This window comes from Papio anubis, chromosome 17, assembly GCF_008728515.1.
Source record: "Papio anubis isolate 15944 chromosome 17, Panubis1.0, whole genome shotgun sequence".
NCBI classification, from domain to species: Eukaryota; Metazoa; Chordata; class Mammalia; order Primates; family Cercopithecidae; genus Papio; species Papio anubis.
In genome coordinates, this window is record NC_044992.1 from 26,505,175 (window position 1) to 26,530,893 (window position 25,719).

The window sequence follows — 25,719 nt, forward strand, 5'->3', positions numbered from 1 at the left end:
AGAAAAAACAAGGAAGGAGAAAGGGGGAAAGGAACATATCTGTATCTGGAAAGCAAAACATTTTCCAGAAATTCCTAGCAAACTTCTTTTATATCCCATTGGCCAAAATTGTATGACATAGCAACACTTTGTTAAATGGGAGTTTGGAGACGTACACATTTTAATTGGGCTCATATCTGCCACTCAGAAAGACTAGAATTCTGCTAGTAAAGAAATGGAGTCTGAAAATTGTGCAGGAAAGCAGCAGTGTCTGTGACATGTACCATCCCTGGACTGAATATCTTTCTAGTCCCTTCCAGCCAAATCAGCCATCTGATAATTCAGCAAATTTACGTCTTTTTGGGTACAATGATGAAGTTTTCAATGACTATACAGTCCCTGGTTCATTAGGGACCCTTAGCAGATATTTGGTGTGAGGGAACCCAGACCAACACAATAGTCCCTAGTAGTTTAATCCAGGAAGACAGAGTATCGAAAAGAGACATATCCTGAAGAGCGGTGCTCAGAAAGCCATGGAGTGACCTGGGCATAATGTGCAAGGCTTGGAAGCCATCCCATCCAGCCTTGGATGAGACAGCAGAGGGATAACATGGAGAGTTCTAAATAGTGGGGAAGGTGGGCTTTGTTTGCCAAGTGAGACTCCATGATTGTCAGAGCTGGCTGGGAGGCCGCTGCAGCCTCCTCACATTACAAATTGGGAAACAGAGTTCCAGTGAGACAAAAAGAGCTGTTTAAAGTTGCATGGCAAGTTCACTACAAAACCAGAGTGGAACCCATATTCTGACTCCCAGGCACAGAGGATGCAGCAGGACACCGGGACTCAGCATCTGCCTTCATGGGCTGACATTCTGGGAGTATGAGTGGTAAGATATTAAAGCTTATTAACGTGAAGTATTTCTTGACAGCTGGAGGAATTCTGTGAATGAAGAGTATGTGAGCAAATAACAGGAGATCTGTAGGTGCGACATGAATGAAAGGATAAAGTTTGAGCTGAGATCTAAAATATGTGTGGGAGTTAAGCAGGTATCTTCAGCAGGGTCCCGTAGTGTGCATCTGTGTGTGGTGAGGCATGTGCATGTGTATGTGCTGTGTGAGCATGTGTGCATGTTTGTGATATGTTTGTATGGTGAGAAAGTGTCCCTGGCAGAGGGAACTGAATCTGTATGATGCTGCAATTCTTTGTCCAGCTCCTCCTGACAGTGAGTCTCATGCAAGCTCAGCTCCTCCACTCTCTGTGCTCTCCTTGGGGCTCTGACCTTCAGTGATTCCTATAGGGTTGGTGTTATAGACTGAATGTCAGGATGGACGCAGTGGCTCACACCTGTAATTCCAGCACTTTGGGAGGCCAAGGCAGGTGGATCACTTGAGGTCAGGAGTTTGAGACCAGCTTGATTGGCATGACGAAACCCCGTCTCTACTAAAAGTATAAAAATGAGCCGGGTATGTGGCATATACCTGTAGTTCCAGTTACTTGGGAGGCTGAGGCAAGAGAATGGCTTGAACCAGGGAGGTAGAGGTTGCAGTGACTCAAGATCATGCCACTGCATTCCAGCCTAGGTGACAGAGCAAGACTCTGTCTCAAAAAAAAAAAAAAAAAAAAAAAAAAGTGAATGTCTGTGTCCCTGCCTAAATTCATATGCTGAAATCCTAACACTCAAGGTTATTGGTATTAGGTAGTGGGGCCTTTGGGAGGTGATTAAGCCCTGAGGGTGAAACCCGCATAAGTGGGATAGCCCCTTATAGAAGAGACCCCAGGGAACTTCTTCATCCCTTCTGCCATGTAAGGTTACAGCGAAAAGATGGCAGCCTAAGAACCAGGAAGCAGGCTTTCACCAGACACCACCTCTGCTGGCACCTTGGTCTTGGTTTCCAGCCTCTGGAATGATTGGTTGTTTATAAGCCGCCAGTCTGTGGTACTCTGTTTCAGCAGTCCGAACAGACTAGATGGTAAGGTTGCCAGATAAAATGCAGGATGCACAGTTAAATTTGAAATTCAGATAGGTAACTGCTATAGGGCTGCTGGCCTTGGGCCCGGAACTCCCCACTGTCACCCACACCTGGCCCTCTGTGAACTGAGGCCAAAGGAGGGAAGCAGGGACAAGCAAACACGCAGAGGCTGGAGGATCCAGTGTGGTGCTGAGTGAGGTCCTGATCTGGACTCAGAGGCCTGAGCACGGGAACGCCATTTTTATAAATAATGATAATAACAAAGGCCACTGCCACTGGCTTGGCGTGGCCCTTACATCTTTCACCGGGTGACCTCCCATCTCCAATCTCGTTCCCTCTGTCCTGAGCACTCTGTGACCATGTGTCTCCCCTTCAGAGCCCAGCGATGGCTTCCCATTACCATTAAGTCAATGTCTGCCTCTTGGGCGTGGCATCCATAGACCATGTGAGCTGGTGCCCATTGATCCCCTTAGGGTCACCGTCTCTACCACCTATTCATTTTCTATCCTGTAATTCCTGAATTCCCTGAGCCTCTCAGAATGAATGGCACTTCTGCTCCTTTGGGCTTTTGTCTGCCTCCCATCTGCCTGAATCATTAAATGAATGAATGAATGAGGAGAAAGAGCATGTGTATAAGCCATAATGGCTTCCAAAACCATTATCACCAGCTCTCATCACATAATAATTTAATTGGTTCCTCATGATGGGTATTGATGAAGGCAGCCAGCAGTATCTTGGGATTCTGGTGTAAAGTTGTAGGGACTTCCTCTGGGACTTAGGATGACGGATTTGATACAAGCCCTGGAAATGCGGCTGCCAAGGAAAGTCCCCACCTCCCTCCCAGCCCACCAACCCACCATGACACATCTGTTTGAACAACTGGGCTGCAGCCTGAGTTCAAGCAAGAGTCATGTGGGAACCTGGTTCTAGTGCACAGAGAGGTTTTACAAATGGCCATTTGGACATCTGAATTCAGCCTGCTGTGCGGCAACTGGAGGGATGCTTCCTGGCCTCCCACCTCTGACTAGAAAATGAATGTACCGATTAAGTACAAGCTGGAAAAAAGATTACCTGTTGCATAATGTCCTTTGTGATGTTATTGAAAGTCCTCCCAGGTAGCAGATGTGAGGTTATTATCGTAACAAGACAACGGGGTGGCACCAAGTGCTTCTCTCCTTCCTCAAAGTGGACCTTGACGACACGTCTTGCAGGAAGCCTTCAGTGATTACCTCTTGACTTCCCGTTGCCCTACACTGACTCAGATCAGCCCTGCTGACTCTTATTTCCACGATGGGCTTTGTGTTAATGTGGCCCTTCCCAGGATAGCATTATCAATGACCTTACTCCGTGGGCCTTCCCCTGGGAAATAGGAGGAGGCTGTGTGTCCTCAATGTCCCCTTGGTATCACTGCTGACTCACTGAGCTACCTCGTGAAGGGATGCACTCGTCTCAAGCCCATCTCCTCATTTCTGAAATGGAGGTGAGTTGCTCCTGTCTGACATCTTAGGGGGAATTGAAAAGAGTTTGGAGATCCTCCATGAGCGCTTATGAGAAAAGCTCTTGCTTCAAAACTAGAATCATGAGTGCAAAAGAGAAAAATACGGATGCTGAACACACTGGAACCAATGCATCCAAAAGAACACAGTCCTTGTCAAAGTCGTGCCTGTACCAGCCACACCTCATCCCCTGCCCTTGCTTGCTTACCAGTCTTTGAGAAATACCTATTAGCCGGTTTATCAACTAAAAAAAAAAAAAAAAAAAAAAAAAAAATTGTACCTTAGAATCATACCTTTAAAAAATCCCTCAAATCCCATTATCCATTGGATAATTTGGCCCTGAAAGATTTTTGACTATTTCTGAAAATCAAATTCACCTCCTGGGGATAAACACTTGTCACCACTGAGATAATTCAAGAGCTTATTTCCCCATAAATTTATTCTCCTCCCTCAACAGGCAGCCTGATATCATAGAAGGAGTTTCAGAGTCAGACGGGAATTCTGACTTCTTCACCTCTCTACTGGGTAGCACTGGGCAAGTGACTCAACCCCTCTGAGCCTCGACGTCCTCTCCCAAATAAGATGGGAAACAGTAACTAAACGCACAGGGTATGGACGCACATTAAGTGAGATAATGTCTAGACTGCATAGCGGATACTCATGGAATGTTAGTCTCTCTTCTTCCCTTCCTCTGAATCTCACCAAACTGGCCCCTATTGGGTAGCAATCGGGGCAGGATGCCTAGGGTATTCTAACTTATGCTATGTTTAAGTCATCTTGTCCTTATTTTGCTCATCCCCCTCCTGGCATCTTAAGTGCAGGGCCTTACTCATGTCTCTATACCTTACAGTGCTAGTGTCGTGCTTGGCACATAGTAGGTGCTCAAAAAAGTCTGTTTCATTTAGTCAAATATGTCATAGAAGCCCAGATCACTTTTAATAGAAGAATAAGCCACGCAGGATGCCCATGCAATCAGAAGGATGCCATTCCAGGGTAATAAGTAACTACTGGCAGTCATTTTGTAAACACATTTGGCTTCCCAGGGTGTCTGCTTTGAATCTCTTAGGGTTTCTGTTAAATTCTGTAGTTCCTTAAAAAAAATGATTACCTCTGCCTGGGGCGCAGTTCTTCAACTGCCCTCCAGATGGCGGTGTTCAACACAGATTCATCTCAAGCTCTCAAGCCCCTGGGAACTCACACAAGAAAAAAAAAATCTCTGTTTTATTATCAATGCATTAAGAATGAATTTATCATCCTGGCTCAGCAAAAGTCTAGTTATTCGGTAAGAAGCTTTATCCCTAGCTAACGTTCAGCTTAATCAGTTCAGTTAGATACAAAGCCAGCTAGGGCTTTTGTCCCGTGTTCAGAATGAATAACCTAGCACTCTCAGAAGTTTCAGCTTTCCTGGCAGACAAGCCTAAGACAACTTAGCTTCTCTCCGGGATCCTTGGGCTGGGGGCTGGGAGGAAAGTGTGGGAGAAATAGTAGATGCAGAAAGTTATATATCCTGAAGTGAGCGGGAGGGATGATGGATTATCCAGCAAAGGGGTGTTAGTGGGATGATGGTAATAACAGCAAAACAGCAGCAGCAACAACTAAAGTTCACTGGATATTTACTGCATGCCAAGCACCACTCAAAAGCCTGAATATTCCAACTCATTTAATCTTCACACAACCCTATGTGGCAGGGACTCTTGATATCTTAGTTTTATGGATGATGAAACTGAAATCTAGAGAGAGTGAATTGGACATTGTCCCATACTTAGTGGGTGACAGAACTGGCATTTAGACCAAGGTCTGGCTACAGAAGCTATTTTTTGTTTGTTTGTTTTGTTTTGTTTTGTTTTGCGACAGAGTCTCACTGTGTTGCCCAGGCTTGAGTGCAGTGGCATGATCTTAGCTCACTCCAACTTCCACCTCCCAGGCTCAAGCGATTCTCCTGCCTCAGCTTTCTGAGTAGCTGGGACCACAGGCACCCGCCACCATACCCGGCTCATTTTTGTATTTTTAGTAGAGACGGGGTTTTGCTGCGTTGCCCAGGCTGGTCTCGAACTCCTGACCTCAAGTGATCCGCCTGCCTTGGCTTCCCAAAGTGCTGGGATTACAGGCATTATCAACTGCCTGTAATCCTATGGTCTTAACTGCCAGGCTATGCTGCCTCCCCTGGGTGGCAGACCACAAGGTGGGCTGAGGAAATGCACTCCATCCTTCTGAACATCTTGAACCACCAACGCCCACCCCCTTGTGGCCACAATGTTCCCCAGTCCACAAGCAAGAGCAAGTAGTCAAAAAGCCCAGTACAAACCCATCCCCTTCTTGGGGAAACAGTGTAAAGTACACACTACACCTACTCCAGGTATAATAATATAGAAGAGAAACTTTAGGTTGTTGGAAAAACACACAAGTCTTACAGTCAAAGAGACCTGAGTTTGAATCCCTACCCAGTCAATTTCTTGGATGAGTTACTTAACATCCTAGAATCTCAACTAATCCCAAGTAGGTGACGTTCAACGGTGGGAAAATGCAGCAGTTGCAAACTCTCAGGAGTCAGGAGGTGTGTGGCAGGCACTGTCGACAGAGCCCAGGTGCCAGGGATCAGCTCAGGCTCTGTTCCCAGGGAGAGGAGGACTCTGAGCAGGGCAGGCTGGAGGGTCTTTCCGGGACCAAGACCTGGTCTGCTCAGGGTGGTCATTGACTTAACAGTGAAGTGCTTTGGTGCCACGCAGCCTGGATTTGACTCTAGGGCTCTCCTCCTTATCAGCCATGTGACCCAGGCCAAGTTATTTAGCTGCTCTGAGCCTCAGTTCTCTCATCCATAAAACAGATGTGATAAGTTAATGTGTGTGAAGAGCAAGGCACAGGGCCTGGCTCAGGGCATGTGAGGATGGGGGGTAATGAGCATGCAGAGGCATGATGATGAATCCTATCCTAAAAGGAAACTCAAGGCATAGAGAGGGTCACCATCACTGGGCTGGTGTGGAGCAGAGTGGGGGCGGTTTTCTTATCCTAAACCTTTCTCCCAGCCCTGCTTCCCAAAGTGCCTGCGTTTAGTGTTTGCTAACAGCCACGCAGTTTAATCTTCACTGCCTGCTGCTTTCCTGTTAGAAATGACCAAAGCTTTGCCCCTGCCGCCGCTGGACAGTGCTAAGGGGCCCAAGGCTCCTCTCCACAGCATTTCTGAGTGGCTAGCTATGTGTCTTTTTGTTTCGCTCAGGGGTCTGTATGTGCATTTCTTGGAAATGCTTTCTAGAACACGAAGATCAATATTGTCTCTAACGTTGGTCTTGAGAGATGCTGGAGACAGTGCAGGATGATGGAGTGGGTGGGATTGGAGGCAGGCATGGAGGGGTGAGGCAGGGTGAACAGCCACTTCCGTCAAGCCCATTCACCGAAAGTGGATCCTTGCCACAAATGTTTTAGTGATAGTAATGCATTTGGACATGATAGTCATGAAAACCATGATGCAAAGGCTTTCAAGGACACAGAGAGAACACAGGGGTCAGCCCTGCTCAACACAGAATTAAAGCATCTGAGGTCAACTGTGAGACAAATTGAGAAGGTGGCCGTTAAATACTGCTCCTTTCCCCCACCGCTGACAGCCTTTGCTGTCCCCACCTCCGCTTCCTCATTTCCAGTCTCCCACATAAGAGCAAGTGGGCTTCCATGGACCCAGCCTTAAAGACATAATACCCAGGAGGCATCCTTGATTCTTCCTTTTCCTTCATACTTATATCCAGTTGTCAGAAATTCTTTTTGAGTCCACATTAGATATAGCTTGAGTGCTTCCCATTTCTTCATCTCTGGCCCAGCTCAAGCCACCGGTGGCTCTCTTGTAGATTTCTGTAGGAACCTCCCCTGCATGGTCTCCCTGCCTCCAATCTGGCCTCTTGCAATGCATTCTCCCACACCAGGCAGACTGGCTTTTATATGTTCCAGATAGAAGTTCTTTGTCTGATCGGTGGTTTGCAGATATTTTCTCCCAGTCTGCAGCTTATCTTTTCAACCAGGGTCTTTTGTAGAGCAAACATTTTTAATTTTAATGAAGTCCAATTTATAAATTTTTTCTTTTATCGATGATACTTTTGTGTATGTCTAAAATCTCTGCCTAGCCCTCAGTCCTGGGGCTTTTATCCTATTTTTTTCCCCTGTAAGCTTCAAAGTTTAACATTTTTACATTTACATCTGTGGTCCTCTTTGAATTAATTTTTGTAAAGTATAAGGTTTAGATTGAAGTTCTTTTTTTTTCTTTTTTCTTTTTTTTTTTTTTGCCCATTGCTCAATTTCCATTTGTTAAAAAGATTATCCTTTCTGCATTGTACAGTGATCTTTTAAAAATATAAGCTGGCCAGGCATGGTGGCTCACACCTGTAATTCCAGCACTTTGGGAGGCTGAGGCGGACTCTTTGAGCTCAGGAGTTGGAGACCAGCCTGGGCAACACAGAGAAACCTTGTCTCTACTAAAAAATACAAAAAATTAGCTGGGCTTAGTGGCATATGCCTGTGGTCCCAGCTACTTGGGAGGCTTAGGTGAGAGGGTTGCCTGAGCCTGGGAAGTTGAGGCTGCAGTGAGCTGAGATCATACCACTGCGCTCAGCCTGGGTGACAAAGCAAGACCCTGTCACTCCCACTACTCTCCCACCAAAAGAAATGAAAATATGAGCTGATCATGGACCTCCCTTGCTTAAAACCCTTCAGTGGCTTCCTACACGCTGAGAAGAACATCCAAACTAGCCTATTCTTAGTCTCTGGCCAACCTCCCTGACCTCATCTCCTCCTCTCCATCCCACTTTTTCTAGCTACGGTGGTCTCCTTGCTCTCCTTAGAACACCCAAACTTCCTTGCCTCACAATTTTTGCACCTGCTGTTCTCTCTGCCTGGAAGTCTCCTGGGCTTCTCCCATGGCTGGTCCCTTCTTATCCATCAGACCCAAGAGTAAATGTTTCCTCAGCAGAATCCTAAGCACCTTGTTTACATTACTCCTTTTCACCCCACCACTTTCCATCACCACACTGTGGTTTCCTTCTTAGCACCCGTGGCTAGCAGAAATGATCTCACTTATCTGCTTACTAGTTGATTGTCCACCTTCACCTGAATGTAAGCTATGCAGAGGCAAGGCACTAACCATCTCCTTCACCACTGTGGTTAAGAGCTCATGCTCTGAAATCAGACAACCTAGGTTCAGACCATCCCTTTGACACTTACTAATCTTGGTGAGATCTTGGCTGAGTAACATAACCTCTCCATGCCTCAGTGGCATCCTCTGTAAAATGGAGATAGTGATTGCACTTACATCATAGGTCATTATAGGGACTAAAGGAATTCATGCATGTAAATTCAGTAGAGTGTCTGGCATATGTTAGGTGCTCAAAGCATTTGTGATATTAGGACTACTGTTCTTGGTGAATAAATGAGCATGGACTGTGGCCTTTAAACTGCACTGCAGAGCGGAGCCCCAGGGTTGCCTGCCACATGGTAGATGAACAGTTAGGTGGTGTCTGGGCCACCCATCCCTACCTTAATCAGACTGGCTCTCCTGTCATCTATCTATATTTTGGATTTCCATGTAAGGCTTGTTTTCAGAATAGGATATTGCTGCTAATATAAGTTTGAAAAAACATGAATCAAGGGGAATGGACTTTCCCATGGAAACCCCTGGATTCTTAGTCCCAACTCCAGTTGTAATTTTTGGCAAATCATGTGCCCACTTTAGACCTCAGTTATCCATCTGAATGATGAAATTTAAACTGGATAGTCACCAAGGCCTCTTCTATTTAGAATGCTCCATTTGTCATGTTCCATTATTCTAAGTGAGGAACTGACTTTCTACGCCATACTGTCTCCAGAGATGCCCTTGTCAGGAACTTGGAAGGGACCCTTTACCTGAGAGCCCAGTGCACCAAAGGTACAGCTCTGCCTGTGGGTGGAATATGGTGCAACCAAGCTCGGGGGGGCCTGAGTCTGGCATTAGGAGACTGAAATTTTGTGATGTTGCGGGGGCATTGGGCACTCTAAGTGCTGTGAAGTTAGGGAGCCCTGGAATCAGCCCTGGCCCCACCACTCACTAGGTTAAAGGCATTGGGCCAGGTATCTCATCATCCCCAGTCGTGTTTTTCTCATCTGAAAAATTAATATGTACATATAGGTTTGATGAGAGCATTCAGGGAGATAATACATGGGTAGTTCCAGCAATGCCTGGCATGTATACAGAAATACAGACTCTTAAACTTACTGAAATAGTGTCTTTAGGGGAGAAGCCTAGGAATTTGCATTTTGAACAATCTCTCTACTCCTCCTCCCTCAAGTGAATGCGATGGTGAACCAAGTTTCAGAAACACTTATCTATTTCATGACCATTGCCACCTCCTAGGCAATTCTGTTCAATAGAAATATTCTCTGAGTTACATATGTAATTTAAATTTTCCAGAAGCCCAATTTAAAAAGGAAAGAGATGTAAAAAGATGAAATGAATTTTAGTAATATATTTAATTTAATGTAATACATCATTTCAACAAAATTATACTTTTGTCATGTAATCTGTATCAAAAAATTACTAATGAAGATATTTTAAATTTTTTCATACTTAGTCCAAAATCTGGTTCGTATTTTATACCTATAGCACTTCTTGATTCACATGAACCACATGTCCAGGGCTCAAGAGCCACATGTAGCTGAGAGCTGTTTTGTGTAGTGCAGGTCTAGAGACTGCCCCAGAAACCCAGGGTCAGACGTGCAGCCCAGACGATAATGAAGTGTGCAGGACCTTATGACCTGCCTTTTGGGGAACAACTTTAGCCATATTTTATCACTTTTTTTCTTCCTTACCTTTGTCACCTTGAGACAAGTTCCCTAACATCAGATTCTAAATTTACATTGTGTCTGATTAGTGCTTTGCATGTTGTTATGAGCTGAATCACACTTCCCCCAAAATTCCTGTGTTGAAGTCCTAGCTCCCAGGGCTTCAGAATGTTACTATATTTGGAGATAGGGTCTTTAAGAAGTAATCAAGGTAAAAAAAATGAGGGCTTTAGGGAGGACCCTAATCCAACATGACTGTTGTCCTTATTGGAAGAGGAGATTAGGGTACAGACACGTAAAGAAGGAAAATGATGTGAAGATGCAGAAAGAAGATGGCCATCTACAAGCCAAGGAGTGAGGCTCCAAACCCTGCTGACACCTTGATTTCAGATTTCTAGCCTCCAGAACTCTGAGGAAATCAATTTCTGTAGTTTAAGCCACCCAGTCTGTATTACTTGGTTATGGCAGCTCTAGAAATCTCATTTGAATTCTTTTTGCATCATCTCTGCAATGCAGTTACTACAAACCCATTTTATAGATGAAGACACTGAGGCTTACAGAGTTTACATAATCTTCCCAAGTCATGGCTGGAATGTGGCTGAACCAGGATTCAAATTCAGGTCTACCTTCACCTTGCTGCTGAGCCAAAGCCCTTACCCCTAACCACTAATGTCTATATTTTTCTTCCACTTTCCTTCTGAATTATTTTTTAATAGTAAACTTTTTGTGAATCACAGATGTGGGTTCTAGTCACATGTGATTTTGAAAGTGTTAATTGGGTCGTCAGTATTCTCACTTATGAAATGAAATGGTCAAATGGTCCAATGGTCAAATGGCTGCTGAAAGTCCTTTCAAATTACTGTTCTGTAAGAAATTCCAAATTGCAGGGGCTAGAGGGAATGATGACTCCCACATGGTACAGACTCTCAGGAAGATGGCAAGACTGGGGAGGCAGAAGATTTTGCTACTAAAGCAAGTGCATTCGAACTACCACATAGGATCCCTTGAAATGGAATCTGCGTCTGCTGCTTCAGGGACTAGCACAGGTTTACTGCTATCTGCTAAGTGCTGCTGCAATGTCATTACTATATTCCATTCTCCCAGTGTGGAAACTGAGTCTCAGGGAGAGTTTAAGGAGCTTGGAAAGCTCACGCAGCCGGAAGTAAGCGAAGAGGCCAGGGTTTGGACATAAGCCTTTCAGCTTTCTCATCTGTACCCCACCTTGACCATGTTGGTATAAACCAGGCAGAGTAACAGATTGTGGGCAAACTTGTTTGACTAACTGGCAGGTTCAAGGGCCATAAATGTGACTCTGAAATAGAAGGTGAGCCCTGAGTTACCCTTTCTGGGAATGGACAGGGACCCAGCACACTGGGCGATATCTCAGACCTCTTCCCTCTGGGATTCCGAGATAGAGCAGGCAGAGGAGTGGGAAGGGTGACCTCGAGCTCCAAGTACAAGTTGAGATTTCCAGACTTCTTGATGTCAAGAAGTAGTAAATAATGACTTAAAAAAAAACTGAAGGTAGCATTGGGGACCAACTTTTTATTTTGCACTTAAAAACTTACTATCTGCTATCACCATCATTTCACATATAAAGGACATTTTTAATACATACCTAATTAAAAAGATTTTAATCTTATAGTAAAGAATGGCTTTTTAAATTTAATAAATTTCATTTTATGAAAATTCATTACTCTTTCCTTATATTTCCCTTTTGACTGCAGTCAAAGGAAATCTTCAGTACTCACTGTCAGCAATTCATGAGAATCCTGGCCCCTGGCCACCCCATCATGTGTCCTAAGCCCTGGGTCATTTTGCTGTAGAAGCAGTGAAAGTCAGGGTTGGGAAGCAAGCGGTGCTGATGGCTTATCTCTCTTGGGTACTACAAGTCACACCTCAGGTTGAACTGAAAATTGAAGAAAAATAGACAAAGGTCATTTTGCACGAAGAGTCTGAGTCAGTGAGAAGGGTGAGCTGCAGTACATCATCAAAGGTGGGCTAATTTTACTCCTCTCAAGCACATACTTTCATACTGTGATATGAACTAATTTAGCAAAGAATTGCTAATTAGATGTCTTTGGGAAATCAAGCTTCTTGGATGGATGAGACTGATTTGCAGATACTCTTCTCATTGCATACCTGCTAATGGGTACTTCCAAAGTACTTGTGGGGAGTCCAGGAGAGAAGGGACTTACGGTACAGGAGCACAGTACAGCTCTCAGAGCGTGCTCACAAAAGGCAGTTTCTCCTTTTAAACACTTGCTCTCTCCCATTGCAACAATTATTTCCAAAGTTGCCTGAATGAAAGATGAGCTGCATTCTGCAAGGCCCCAGAGGTCCCAGAGCTGTTACTGCCTTTTTGGAGGCAGTCTTTGTACTGGGTAAAGTGGTATCTGGGGCTATAGAGGCTCCACCTGCTGAAGAAGGTGTGTAACCTGAGACCAGACCTGTATTCACATATATAGCAGGAAGGAAGATGGAATATCTAGTGTTCCCTTCAGAGCAGAGCTGATAAGAGAGTATTCAGATGTAATAAAAGGATAAATTAGAGCGTGAAGCCGTATGTTACCAAAGGATCCAACACACTTGTTGGGTCTCAGGAAAAGGGGAAGAAAATAAATATTTTTGAGCCTCTAGAAGGTACCATGTTCTATAACACGTGCCAAGGAATGAAAGAAAAATTGAGCAAAAGTGTATCCCTCAAAATGTGTCCCAGCAACGCGTAGGGGATGGTGACAAGTAAAACAGTGGCAAGGTGAAGGTGTCATTGTTGTATCAGAAGTTTCTGCACAGTGTTTGTGACAATACAAGAGGAGCTCCCCTGAGCACCTGGGATCTAGGCGTGTGATATGGTTTGGGTCTGTGTGCCCATCCAAATCTCATGTTCAGTTGTAATCCTCAGTGTTGGAGGTGGGGCCTGGTAGGTGATTGGATTATGGGGGTGGATTTTTCATTAATGGTTTAGGACCAACCCCTTGGTGCTATTCTCCTGACAGTGAGTTCTCACAAGATCTGGTTGTTTAAAAGTAAAACTCCAAACCATAAAAACCCTAGAAGAAAACTGAGGCAATACCATTCAGGACATAGGCATGGGCAAAGACTTCATGACTAAAACACCAAAAGCAATTGCAGCAAAAACCAGAATTGACAAATAGGATCTAAATTAAACTAAAGAGCTTCTGCACAGGAAAAGAAACCATCATCAGAGTGAACAGGCAACCTACAGAATGGGAGAAAATTTTTGCAATCTACCCATCTAATTAGACCCATCTAAAGGTCTAATGTCCAGAATTTACAAGGAATGTAAACATATTTACAAGAAAAGAACAAACGAACAAACAACCTCATCAAAAAGTGGGCAAAGAATATGAACAGACACTTCTCAGAAGAAGACATTTACACAGCCAACAAACATGAAAAAAAGCTTGACATCGCTGATCATCAGAGAAATGCAAATCAAAACCATAATGAGATACCATCTCAGGCCAGCCAGAATGGTGATTATTAAAAAGTCAGGAAAAAATAGATGCTGGAGAGGATGTGGAGAAATAGGAATGCTTTTACACTGTTGGTGGAAATGTAAATTAGTTCAACCATTGTGGAAGACAGTATGGCGATTCCTCAGGGATCCAGAACCAGAAATACCATTTGATCCAGCAATCTCATTACTGGTTATAGACCCAAAGGAATATAAATCATTCTACTATAAACACTCATGCACGCATATGTTTGTTGCAACACTATTTACAATAGCGAAGACTTGGAACCAACCCAAATGCCCATCAATGATAGACTGGATAAAGAAAATGTGGTACATATACACCACGGATTACTATGTAGCAGTAAAAAAGGAATGAGATCGTATCCTTTGCAGGGACATGGATGAATCTGGAAGCCATCATCCTCAGCAAACTAACACAGGAACAGAAAACCAAACATTGCATGTTCTCACTCATAAGTGGGAGGTGAACATTGAGAACACATAGACACAGAGAGGGGAACAACACACACCAGGGCCTGTTGTGGGGGTTGGGAATTGAGGGGACAGAACTTAGAAGATGGAGCAATAGTTGCAGCAAACCACCATGACACAGGTATACCTATGTAACAAACTTGCACATTCTGCACATGTATCCCATTTATTTATTTATTTTTTAAGAAATAAAGAAAAAAAAGTGTGTAACACCTTCCCGTCTCTTGCTGCTCTTGCCATGTAAGACATGTCTGCCCTGTTCAGCTTCTGCCATGATTATAAGCTTCCTGAGGCCTCCCCAGAAGTCAAACTGATGCCAGCATCATGCTTCCTGTGGAATGGTGAGCCAAGTAAATCTCTTTTCTTTATAAATTACCCAGTCTCAGGTATTTCTTTATAGCATTGTGAGAATGGACTAATACAAGGTGTCTCACAGGAGAAGGAACACTTAATAATGACTGACATTTGCTGATCCCTCACTGTGGTCCAGACATCCTGATAAGCACTTTTATAAACATTGTTTTGCTCAATTCTTCCAACAGCATACTATAATCCCAATTTTAGAGGCACGGAAACAGGCTTTATTTTATAGACATGGAAACAGGCTTTATTTGTGAGATTTAGCAGAGAATCATGGTCACACACACAGCACACACACATATATGCATACAGCATTTCAGCTGCTGTGGGGATCCCTCACTTGTATGGACTCCCCCTCTGAAGCCCTTGGAAAACCCTAGCACTGATGTTATATACTGTGATAACATTTGCAAACTATTTTACTGGCAATCAGCATTGTCTTTTCCACCATGACTTCTCTTCTGTTATAATTTCCTTTCTGTGTGTGTGTGTATTGAGTGGTTTGAGAAGTCTTGGCGTCTGGCTAAGGTTGTGTTTTAGATACATTTGTTTTGGGTTGAACAGGATATGTTTATATGGATTTTGGTTACTTCTGTGCGTAGTTAAATGATTGCTGACTATTCTGGTGTAGGAGTGGCTTCCAGGAATACTCCCACCACCTACCACTGCAGTTCACTGGGTGTGGTGATGTCAAGTCCAGGGTCTAGGTCATAGAGTTATGTGAATGAGTCCTATAGCATCTAGTGTGGAATGACATGGGTCATAGAGGAGAAACAAGGTGGGAAATGTACTGAGCCGGAAGCCCTGTATGGAAAATTCTCCGAATCACGAGACATGGAAACTTGTATAATGAAGGCATTTTTCACTGATGCCTAATCAAAATAAAAGTTTCCTTTTCTCAGCAATGTATAATACTAACGTGGGCATTAATACGTTTGTACTGTATATTTCTTTTACTTTTCAAATGGCATTTTGCAAGATAGAATTCATTAAAATTCTTCAATTTGTAATCTGGACACATAGCAGTACAGTGAAAAATGGTTACATCTGTGCTTAATGCATCCCAACTCTCAATAATATATTTTTTGACCAACTGTGCTAGACAAAAGACTGAGTCATATTTCTATTCACTCTCTAGAAAATTGTATCACAAAATTGTTTTCCTATGAAGAAGCAATCTCAGAATATGCCACCCCAAAACGTAGAAAAAATGTATTATAGAGGTGGGTCAAGCAGCTAATTAAGAAAAATATTCTTATTTTTCCAGATATTGTGTTTGCAGTATTGGTTAACTATTTTAAAATTTTCAGCCTGTTGTGATATTTTCTCATTCTCACTCTCATTTGCACTTAATTTTGTATATTTTATGAGCCAATTCCAGTCTGTTCATGATCTTTGCTTCCTGACTCCAGCCCTACAGACTTTAGCTTTCCTTAGGCAACCCCCACAGTTGCATAAGCTGATTTATTATAATAAATCACACACATGCCCACACACATCTCAGATATACACTACATCTATTATCTCTCTCTATCATCTGTTATTGGGTTCTGCTTCTCTCATTGAGCTCTGACTGATAAAGATGATGGTGATGATGATGAGGATGACATAATAACAATAACGATAGTAGAATCTCGTACTGATTGAGAATTTATCATGCACCAGACATGATGCTTCACACTTTTCAGGCATTAGTCTTACTTACTCTGCTCAACTCCATTAGGCAGATGCTATATTATCCCTTTCTATGGGTTAAAAAAACGGAGGCACAGAGAGGCTGAGCAACTGATCTTATAGCCAGTCAGCCTCAGCCAGAATTGCAACTCATGTCCCCCTGGCCTGTTCCCTGGACTAGTCCAGGGTGTAGCATGAGTGACAGCACAGGCTAGGACCCCTCATGCTACGTGAGGGAAACACAAGCAGGTTCGACCCTTTGGCTGCTCAGAGTCAGGAGTCATGAACAATGAGATGGAAGAAGCCATGAGGATTTATGTCAAAGTCATAGTCACTCTGCGTGGAAGCCTGCTTGTGGGTGAGGTAGGCAGGCAAGAATCCTCATAAACAGAATAGAGAACATAGCATGTCAGAGAAGGAAAGCACTCTGAGATCTGCTAGTTCATCTCCCATGGGACATATGAGCAAATTGAAGCCCTGCAGAGCTATGGAGAAGCATCAGGGTGTGAATAGGCTATCAGGTTGATAATGCTACATGGTATAGATTCCTTTTGCTGCAGAATTCTCACATGACCCTGGACCCCATTGGGCAGGGAAACTCTTATTGTGGATCTTGCCAAGTCAGGAACCAGGCAACCTCGAGTGGATTCCAACAAGGTCTGCCCCCCAAAAAATTCAGTAGCGTAGCCAAGGGTTAGTATGAAATTTGAGGAACAGACAAATTTGGCACATTAATATTTGACATTTCACAGGCAGGAAGTAGTGAGTCCCCAAACCTGTATATAACACCATAGTTACTACAAGGCCAAGGAGGTGGCCTTTGGCTCCAGATGTGTTGTTGATTATGCCAATGGCAAAGAAAGTATGGTGGCTTTCATGCAAATAATGGTGATATTAAGAATGGAAATAATAATAGTACTAATAATCATTTATCTCTTTAAAGTGCTGTAATAGTTCATAAATGGCTTTTTATATATTTTCATGTTTTGTTTTTATTATTTTATTTTATTTTATTTTATTTTAAGACAAGATCTCACTCCCTCACCCAGGCTGGAATGCAGTGGCACAATCTCAGCTCACTGTAGCCTCCACCTCCCTCCTGGGCTCAGGCGATCCTCCCACCTTAGCCTCCTGAGCAGCTGGGACCATAGTTGTGCACCACCATGCCTGGCTCATTTTTTTGTATTTTCTGTAGAGACGGGGTCTCGTCATGTTGCCCAGGCTTGTCTCGAATTTCTGGGTTCAAGTGATCCAACTGCTTGGCCTCCCAGACTGCTGTCATTACAGGCATGAGCCACCACGCCTGGCCTATTTACATGGTTAATAGGATGTCGTCTGTCACTACCATTATTCCCATTACACAAATGAGAGTATTGAGGTCCACTAAGCAATTGGTCCTGGGTCATCCAGTGGGTAGCGGTGGAGCTGGTCTGGGCCTTCAGGTCCCACTTAACTCCATTCTCCACTGTTCAATGCCACCTGCTACTTCCAAGGGCTGAGAACATGTCTCTGGACAAGGACCAGGCAAGGGTGATAGTCCCCCATTCCCTCCATTCCCGGCTTCTCTTTTTCTTTGTGAACACTAGAATATGTAGCTATTTCTCCCTGGGGGTGGTAGAGGGGAGGAGGTGAGGAGCAGCTGGAGAACCGGCTGACTTCCAGGCTGAGAGATGATGATGAGTTTGCACCAGTGGTGGTCAAAATACAGAGATTAATTACATTCAACACAAGAAGTGGGTATTTATGGGCTGTCAGTCAGAAGAAAATATTTTGAAGCCAAAATTTGAAAAGTGTCACAACTGGTGTTCTGAATTTGTGGATATCTTGGGTGCCTTATAATGCCTTCTATTTTTCATTTAGAGAAAAGAAAATACCTGTCTTTGAAAATCACAGTGGCTTACGAAGTGGTCAGACCGAGTTTCAGTTTTGAACTCTGTAGGTGCCGTGGACCAAGTGGCTGGCGTGTAACACACTCAGGCAGAGATGCTCCATGAGGAACTTCTTACAATATGGTGCAGAGGACATGGGCTCAAGAGTTTGACTTGAGGTCCTCTCCTTTCCAGCCCTGAGACCTTTGGCAAATTCATCTCCATGAACTTGTTTTCTTCACCTGTAAAATGGGATCCAGATCAACACCCTCTCCAAATGGCCAAGGGGATTAAGTGAGATTCATTCATCCACTGCCCAGAGTAGGACTTTGACGAATGTTTTAGTCCTACCTATAGCATTTGAAGTAATTAACAAAACGCTTTTCAAACAGTACCTGTTAGATAATCCTGTGTGGAAAGAATGAATGAAAAATGAGGGGAGCCTTTAACTGAAATGTTGAGGCTGCTCCCCTAACATTGACTCTAACATCTGTCTAGTGTGATTTACACTTTTTCCTGGGTAAGAAATATCTATAGTAATTCATAGGCTTTCTAATAAATAGCCATGCACATATAACATTTGTTTATAAGTGTAAAAATGACAAATACTTGCAGAACACTTTCCAAAACTTAATCCATGTTATTTTATCATGTCCTCACCATAATGCAATGAGCTGCAGATACTATCACTGCTGCTGCTGCTACTTCTGCTAAACATTTGCACTAACTGGGGATCTGCTGTGGGCCAACCTCTGTACTTACTAAGTACTGTGTGTACTTCATTTACATGAATTCCTCAGCGCAGGCTATCAACAGCATTTTTCAGAGCCAAGAGTCAAACTCAAGCCAGCCTGATACCATAGCCATTGTTGCAAAGCAAGAGTTATTGTCTCATTATATAGATGAGGAAGCACACTAAAAGGAGTTGCAAGACTTGCTTCAAATGTGCCATCTTGTAGGAGGTAGGATCTAGGGCCAAATCCATTTATTCATGCTTCAGATTCTAAGCTTCTATCATGTGCCTGTTTCTCAAGCCGGTGATAGTGAAAAGAAGGATGTAGTCAGTCTGCTTTCATTGAATGCTTCTATCTACTAAGTCCATGCCAAGCAGCTAATAATATGCTTTATCATTTGATCTACCCAAGCGCAATGATATACATGTTCACAAAAAGATGGTTGAAGGCTCAGTCTCTGGAATGTTAATGGCCATTATCTCAAGGTGGTATGGTAGGATTTCAGACGATGATGGTGATGATGATTTTCTTCATCATTTTACAGGCGGTTTTTGAAAACAGAGACAGCAAAACTTAAGAGCCCAAACCCTAACTGCCTTTTCTTGGAGGTGTTATTTATCCTGACTTTCTAGCTGAGGAAAATGAGGCTAAGAGAGAGACACTGAATGGTCTATTCAAAATTAACTTGCAAAGCTCCAGCTCACCCATTCCACTGAGCTGCCTCCTGGGAGCCCCAATGTGCAGGACAAAAGTTCAGTGTCCTGGGTGACTTTATAATCTCCTCCATGACAGGCGGCATGGTTTCTCGGGCCCTAAATTAGTACCTAGATTCACATGGTAGTGGGGCCTCAGGCTTTTCCACAACAAGGACAGGCTGAACAGGTCAAAGGGCTACTTCCTAAATGCTGGGCTGCAGCTGGTTGGCTGTGTTGTGTGTTACAAAGGCCCCTCAGCGTGTAAAATGCCCCTCCTGACCTCACATTCTTCATCAGTCATTGCCTGGGAAGATGCAGGTGCTGATGCTGCAGAGAGGGCCTGGGGACCATTGGTGAATGTGTGAGCATATAGTGTGGATGAATTGTGGGTCAGAGATGACGCACATCTCATTTCAAACACTGTAGCGTGGGGGTTGTAGAGAAGGAGATATGTGACTACCCGTTAGACCTGTTCTTTTGCTTTGGAAATTTGATGCTATGTCCAAAATTCAAAAATCTAGATGACTCGATAGAAAGTTCATAGTGAAAAATGACATCTTCCAGGTAATATTGGGTGAGCCCTCCAAGGCCATTAAATTCCAGCCTTGCCCACAGAGGCAAACAAGCCTTCCATCATAGTCACTACCAGACCTGTTGGTGGAGCATATTTATTAAAACATAAAAATCAGCTCATTGTTACTTTACAGTCTTTTGGTAGAGAAAACACCAGGACTGGGGCCTGGTTCTAGTCCTTAGCTCTGTCTCTAACAAGCTGTATATCTTTGAATAAGACACTTGGGCCCCCTGAGACCCCTTATCTGTAAGATAAGAAAATGAGCCAGATTATCTGAATGACCTATAAATACAATGGAATTCAATTCAATTCTACATTTATTAAGCATCCACTTGTGTCCAGCACTTTATCATGATAATCAGAAAAGCTGGAGATTGTAGGAGCTTGATTCTGTGATACCACAATGTACTTCTCTACATTGCAGAGAAACCATGAAGACTCTCTGTACTGAATGGTTTGTGCAATGCTCAGATGTTCCTTTAGGTCTGTGGCACCTATTCCCTCAGTTAAGGAAGCGTTCTCACTAACACTACTCATTCTACCCCATGACTGGTTGATGCTAGGGTCCAAAGGCCCAGCGCTTCCCTTGGATTAGGAACATCTTTGAAAATCTACTTCAACTCCAGAGCCTTGCATGGGAAAGTTGAGGCCTAACTGCATTGCAGTTTAACTTCTCTCTTTGCCCCATCCTATTTGCCTTATTCCTTCACAGAAGCCCTTGTTCCTGAGAGCATGCCCCTCTAAACCAGTTGTGTGCAATTCTCTCAGAGTCTATTTCCTGGAGGAACTCAAACATTGACATGAAATCCCACGGCCTTTGGAAAAAAGGGGTCCCTCCAGCATCAACCTTCCCCTATTCCCATCCCTTCTGTCCACTGAGCCCATATCCACTCAGAGTGGATCTGAGTATACCTGTTGCCCATCCCAGTTCCTGGGATACAGACACAGAAATACCTTCTATACCTTCTGTGGTTTCAGGGAAGTAATGTGATGCTCTGTTCATTGATAGATATCTTTCATAAATATGGCCCAGAGGCCCTGTTAATCTTTAGTTTTGAAAGGGAAACTAAGAAAGCCTAAGTTCTTGCTTTCTTGGTATCGAAGACCTGCAATCAGTAGCACTTCAATGGGAGCAAACTCCCTAGGGCCAGAACTTATCTAGGTAGCTAGAAGCCCAACTCTTCCCCTTGAAGTTAAACAACAACAAAAAAAGAGGTCTGAGTTGAGCACATGGCAGAAATTCATGAATACTTGAATCTGAGAGAATTCCAATAGATTATCAAAGCTGTAGGATGAGGCTCTGTGAGAGGTTGGCTGCATGTGGCTTTACTGCAAATCTCCATGACTGCGAGGACATTTTCCACTTAATAGGCCAAGTGCCACAATCGCAGTGGCTTCTTCTTGCCCTTGGTTTAGAAAACCATAACTGTGTCGGAGGACAGACTCCTCCACCTTCCTTGTAGACCACCAACGTGTTTAGTACATACTTTGAGAAAATCTTCAGTTGAGTTCAAGGCTCTATGCTCCCTGGGAAACATTGTGTACACACCAGAGTGCCACAGAATGGAAAACACACAATGCTTAGCAAGTCTGACTCAGGTCCCAAATCTAATATCTGCCAGTATGTGTCCTTGAACAATTCATTTTGCTTCTCAGGATTTTTGTTAGCTTATTGATAAAAATAAGGCTAATTCTTAACTTCCAAGGATTTTGATGGTATTAGAAATAATATTACATGCTTAATAGCAGGTTGGATCTCAAAGCTGGTTATTATTAGTAGTAATAGATGATACTGATATAACAAAGGAAATGAATATTAGCTAGCCTTATAATGCAGAGGCTAAAACTGCACTGAATGCTGACTCTATGTCATGGTCAACTTTAAATATTATGTAACAACAGACACTCACACATACATTTCCAAGATTCATCTGATGCTGGAAAGTGATGCCACCAGAAACATTAGTGCTCTTTCCCTTTAGTCATTGGCCTTCACTCATAGCCTGGCCAAGGCTTGCCTTGAAAGGCAAGTATGAAGTGAAGGTATTTCTGACATACAGAGAAACTTGGGACTGGTAGGAAATTAAGGGATGGGAACCGGAGCTCCAGGCTTGACTCAACCATGTACTAAAGGTGTGATCTTATGCAAATCATTTAATTTATTGAGTCTCAGTTTCCTCCTTCATTTATTTATTCATTCAACCAACATTTACTATACATGGAGACTCAAGTATGATGTCTCCCTTCCGCAAGAACCATGCAGTAGGTGAGCCGGAAGTAAGCAAAGTGGAAATGCTGACATGTTCAGTGCATGTTATGGGGCATGGAGATCCAAGTGAGAGCCATGAGAGTGGAACCCTTTCTCTCTCATTCAGTGCCATGGTTTTGCCCCTGGCACAATGTCCAGTACATCAATATGCTCAACAAACAAATGAAGATGAAATTCTGCTGCATAGGTCAGGGAAAGTTTTAGAGTGAAAGTAACACTTGAGCTGGGTCTTACAAAATGAACAAGAAGAGGTTAGAAAGAGATAGTAGGAGTGGACCCTCCAGGCAGAAGTGGAGCTGTATGAAGGCCTGGAGCTAGCTGAGACAAACCTCTGAGATGTCGGGGAAATGTCTGGCATGACTAGCGCAGAGCGTGCACAGGGAAGAATGAAATCCCTTGGCGGCACCGTGAGAATGAAATGAGTTAGTAATGCAGAATGGCTGGGGGAAATAGGTTAGGCGGTATTATTGCATCCTGCTACCTTGATGTATAAATGTTATATATTTATCTCATAATTGTTGTTGTCATTACTTTAGATTTCTGTCTAATTTTCTTGGTCCATGATTGATCATTAGTAAACAAATATGCATGTTGCTGTGAAGCTCGGCTCTGTGTACAGCATTATTGATGGATTCATTCATTGGTCCAACAGATATTTTATTCTGATAAATGTTAATTGCTGCTCAGAGTGCCTGACCAAGGTAATCTGCTGAAGCGTGAGTTTGTGCTTTTCTGGTTCTATTTGTCTGCAGACAGAAGGCTGTTTGGAGGACTGAAATGTGGGCATGTTCTGCATTTGTACTCTTGGCCTTTGGGGACACTGCTTAGTGCTTGCAGCAGGGAAGGAGGTAGGGTTTCTCAATCACACCTGAGTGCTTCTTCCTACAGCTTCAGCATCCTATGGCTTCCTCCTTCTCATCACTCACAGGGCTCGCCCCCACCCGTAGGCTGGCTCAGCAGGGATACAGAGCCTGGCGAGAGAGGGATCATCACAGTGTGCAAAGGAGGAAGTGGGGAGAGGTGATGGCAGAGGTGGCAGCTGAGGAGAGAGGGCTCTAAGGAGCAGATGGGAAACAGGATGGGAAAAGGAGATGCAGCTTTCATCAGTACAGGAGGGAAGAAAATGAAGTGGGAAAAGGATGAGAGAAACTAAAGGACTAGCGAGATGAGGAGATGAAGAGAGAGAACTAGGTATTGGAACAAAAATTGAAAAGGGCAAGAAAGTTGGGGCAGCAGGAGGAAGTAGAAAAGGGAGATAAATGGGATGAGATAATTGTGTAGCAAGATTCCCTAGAGCAGGTGTTTATGCAGAGATTCTGGGCTCAGGAAGCTTTGCTGTGTGGAAGGGTAGAGAATGTCTAAGACCACTAGCTTGCCAGCCTCCACTGATTCCCCAAAGTGAGGAGGTGTCGTGTGTCAAAATATTCAGTGGTGACGCATGAATTAGCAGAGATCAATTTGTATTTAAGAAATCTTACTGGAGCAGCCCAAAGCACAGATAAAAGCCGTCAAGCGAACGAGACTGTTCATCCAATTAGCACAAATCCAGCACCTGGCTCTGCAGAGCACAGTGGCTCTCAGGCTGGCATCCTGATGGGGGAGTAGGGTTGGCTTTGTTTATTCACTTGTCTGTTTGTGTGTTCTGTGCCGATGGAGGAAATCATCTTCAGGAATGTGCTCTGAGCTGTGCTTAAATAAAGGTCATCACATCCCTGGTTTTTCAATAATCATGAGGCATTTAATGTGAAATGAGCTCATTCCCAAGCTCACTTTAGGCAGCATTTCCACTATCTAATGCAAATCAATGATGACTCTTTGTAAGGGATCAGGGCCACCAGCAATATCTGCTGTTTGCAATGCTCAGGGGGAAATGCCAGCCCTGGGCTGGGGAGACTGAGCCTGGCACAGCTGTGGGCCCTGGAGACTTCATTAGTTGGGTTCCTGAGCAGACAAATCACAGCAGTTGGGAGCTGGGACTGCGAAGTCTGTGTGGGACCCAGCCAACTCTGTGTCCCTGGAGCCGCATCCTTTCTTCCAGGCCTCACTCCTGGATTTCTATCTAGAGGCCCCAGCTGGGTAGGAGTTCTACCCTAAATACAATTGATAAATGCCTTGACCGCTAACTTAGTTCTTTCTGCTCTTTCTTCTTTGTAAGTGGACTTGTTACCTTTACCCCTAGGGTTGGGTTAGAGCCCTTGTTTAGCTCAGAGATATATTTGTGTAATCAATTTCTTTCTTCCTTCGTTCCTTCTTTCCTTCCTTCCTCTCTTTCCTTCCTTCCCTTCCTTCCATCAATCCTTTTTTCCTCCCTGCCCCTTCCCTTTCTTCCTCTTTTCTCCTCCCTGCCTCCCTGCCTTCCTTTTTCCCTCCGTTTCCTCTCTTTCTCTTTCTCTCTCTTTCTTTCTTTTTCTTTTCCTTCCTTCCTTCCTTCCTTCCTTCCTTCCTTCCTTCCTTCCTTCCTTCCTTCCTTCCTTCCTTCCTTCCTTCCTTCCTCCCTTTCTTCCTTCCATAGTCCACAGTTAGTTATTGAATGCCAATGATGTGCCAGGCACAAGTTGAACTTACATTCTAGTTGGGTGAGATAAGTTAGAAAAACATACACATAAGATGTCTCTTAGTCTGTTCAGGCTGCTATAACAAGATTTCATAGACCAGGAAGTTTTTAAAGAACAGAAGTTTATTCTTCACAGTTCTGGAGGGTTGGGAGTCCAAGATACAGGTTCCAACAGCTCTATAGTAGTAGTTCTGTATCTGAATTTCAAATTTAACTGAGCATCTCATATTCTATCTGGCAACCCTACTGTCTAGTCCATTCAGGCTGTTGAAACAGAACCTTACAGAGTGGGTAGTTTACAAAACAACAAACAGTTTTGGAGGCTAGGAAGTCCAAGATCAAGGTCCACAGATTCAGTGTCTGTTGAGGGCCTGCTTCTTGGTTCATAGGCTGCCATCCTCTTGCTATGATCTCACATGGCAGAAGGGGTGAGGGAGCTCTCTAGGGTCTCTTTTATAAGGGCACTAATACCATCCATTAGGGTTCCACCCTCATGGCCCAATCACTTCCTAAAGGCCCTGCCACTTAATACCATCACATTGGTTCTTAGGTTTCAAAATATGAAACCTGGGGGAATACAAACATTCAGACCATGGTAAGATGTTAGATGATGAAACATGCCAAGGAGAAAAACAAAGGAGAGAGGATGATAAAGAGGTTGGATGTGGGTGTATGAACAAGTGCATTGTGGTGGCTGCAATATGAGAATCCCCAGTGGCAGAGAGAAATAATGGCCCTACCCCTTCCCCTGGGTTAGACCTCTTGAATGTGACTCAG

The 25,719-nt window shown here is 43.7% G+C and overlaps 1 protein-coding gene and 1 long non-coding RNA gene across 4 annotated transcripts in view; both read right to left on the reverse strand.

The window, feature by feature from the left end:
• The window catches only part of ASIC2 (acid sensing ion channel subunit 2), a 1,127,535-nt gene that overhangs the window by 758,206 nt on the left and 343,610 nt on the right, over positions 1 to 25,719 (reverse strand). The window lies entirely within an intron of this gene.
• LOC103878727 lies at positions 1,534 to 24,688 on the reverse strand. Of its 3 annotated transcripts, XR_639030.4 has the most exons (5): positions 18,123 to 24,688; positions 11,990 to 12,147; positions 4,552 to 4,636; positions 3,019 to 3,687; positions 1,534 to 1,573 (listed from the first exon to the last, which is right to left on the reverse strand). It is a non-coding gene; the product is annotated as an uncharacterized LOC103878727 (long non-coding RNA). The 3 variants fall into 3 exon arrangements; XR_002517854.2 differs by lacking the exon at positions 1,534 to 1,573 and having other exon boundaries at positions 1,589 to 3,687; positions 4,552 to 4,629; XR_002517853.2 differs by lacking the exon at positions 1,534 to 1,573 and having other exon boundaries at positions 1,589 to 3,687.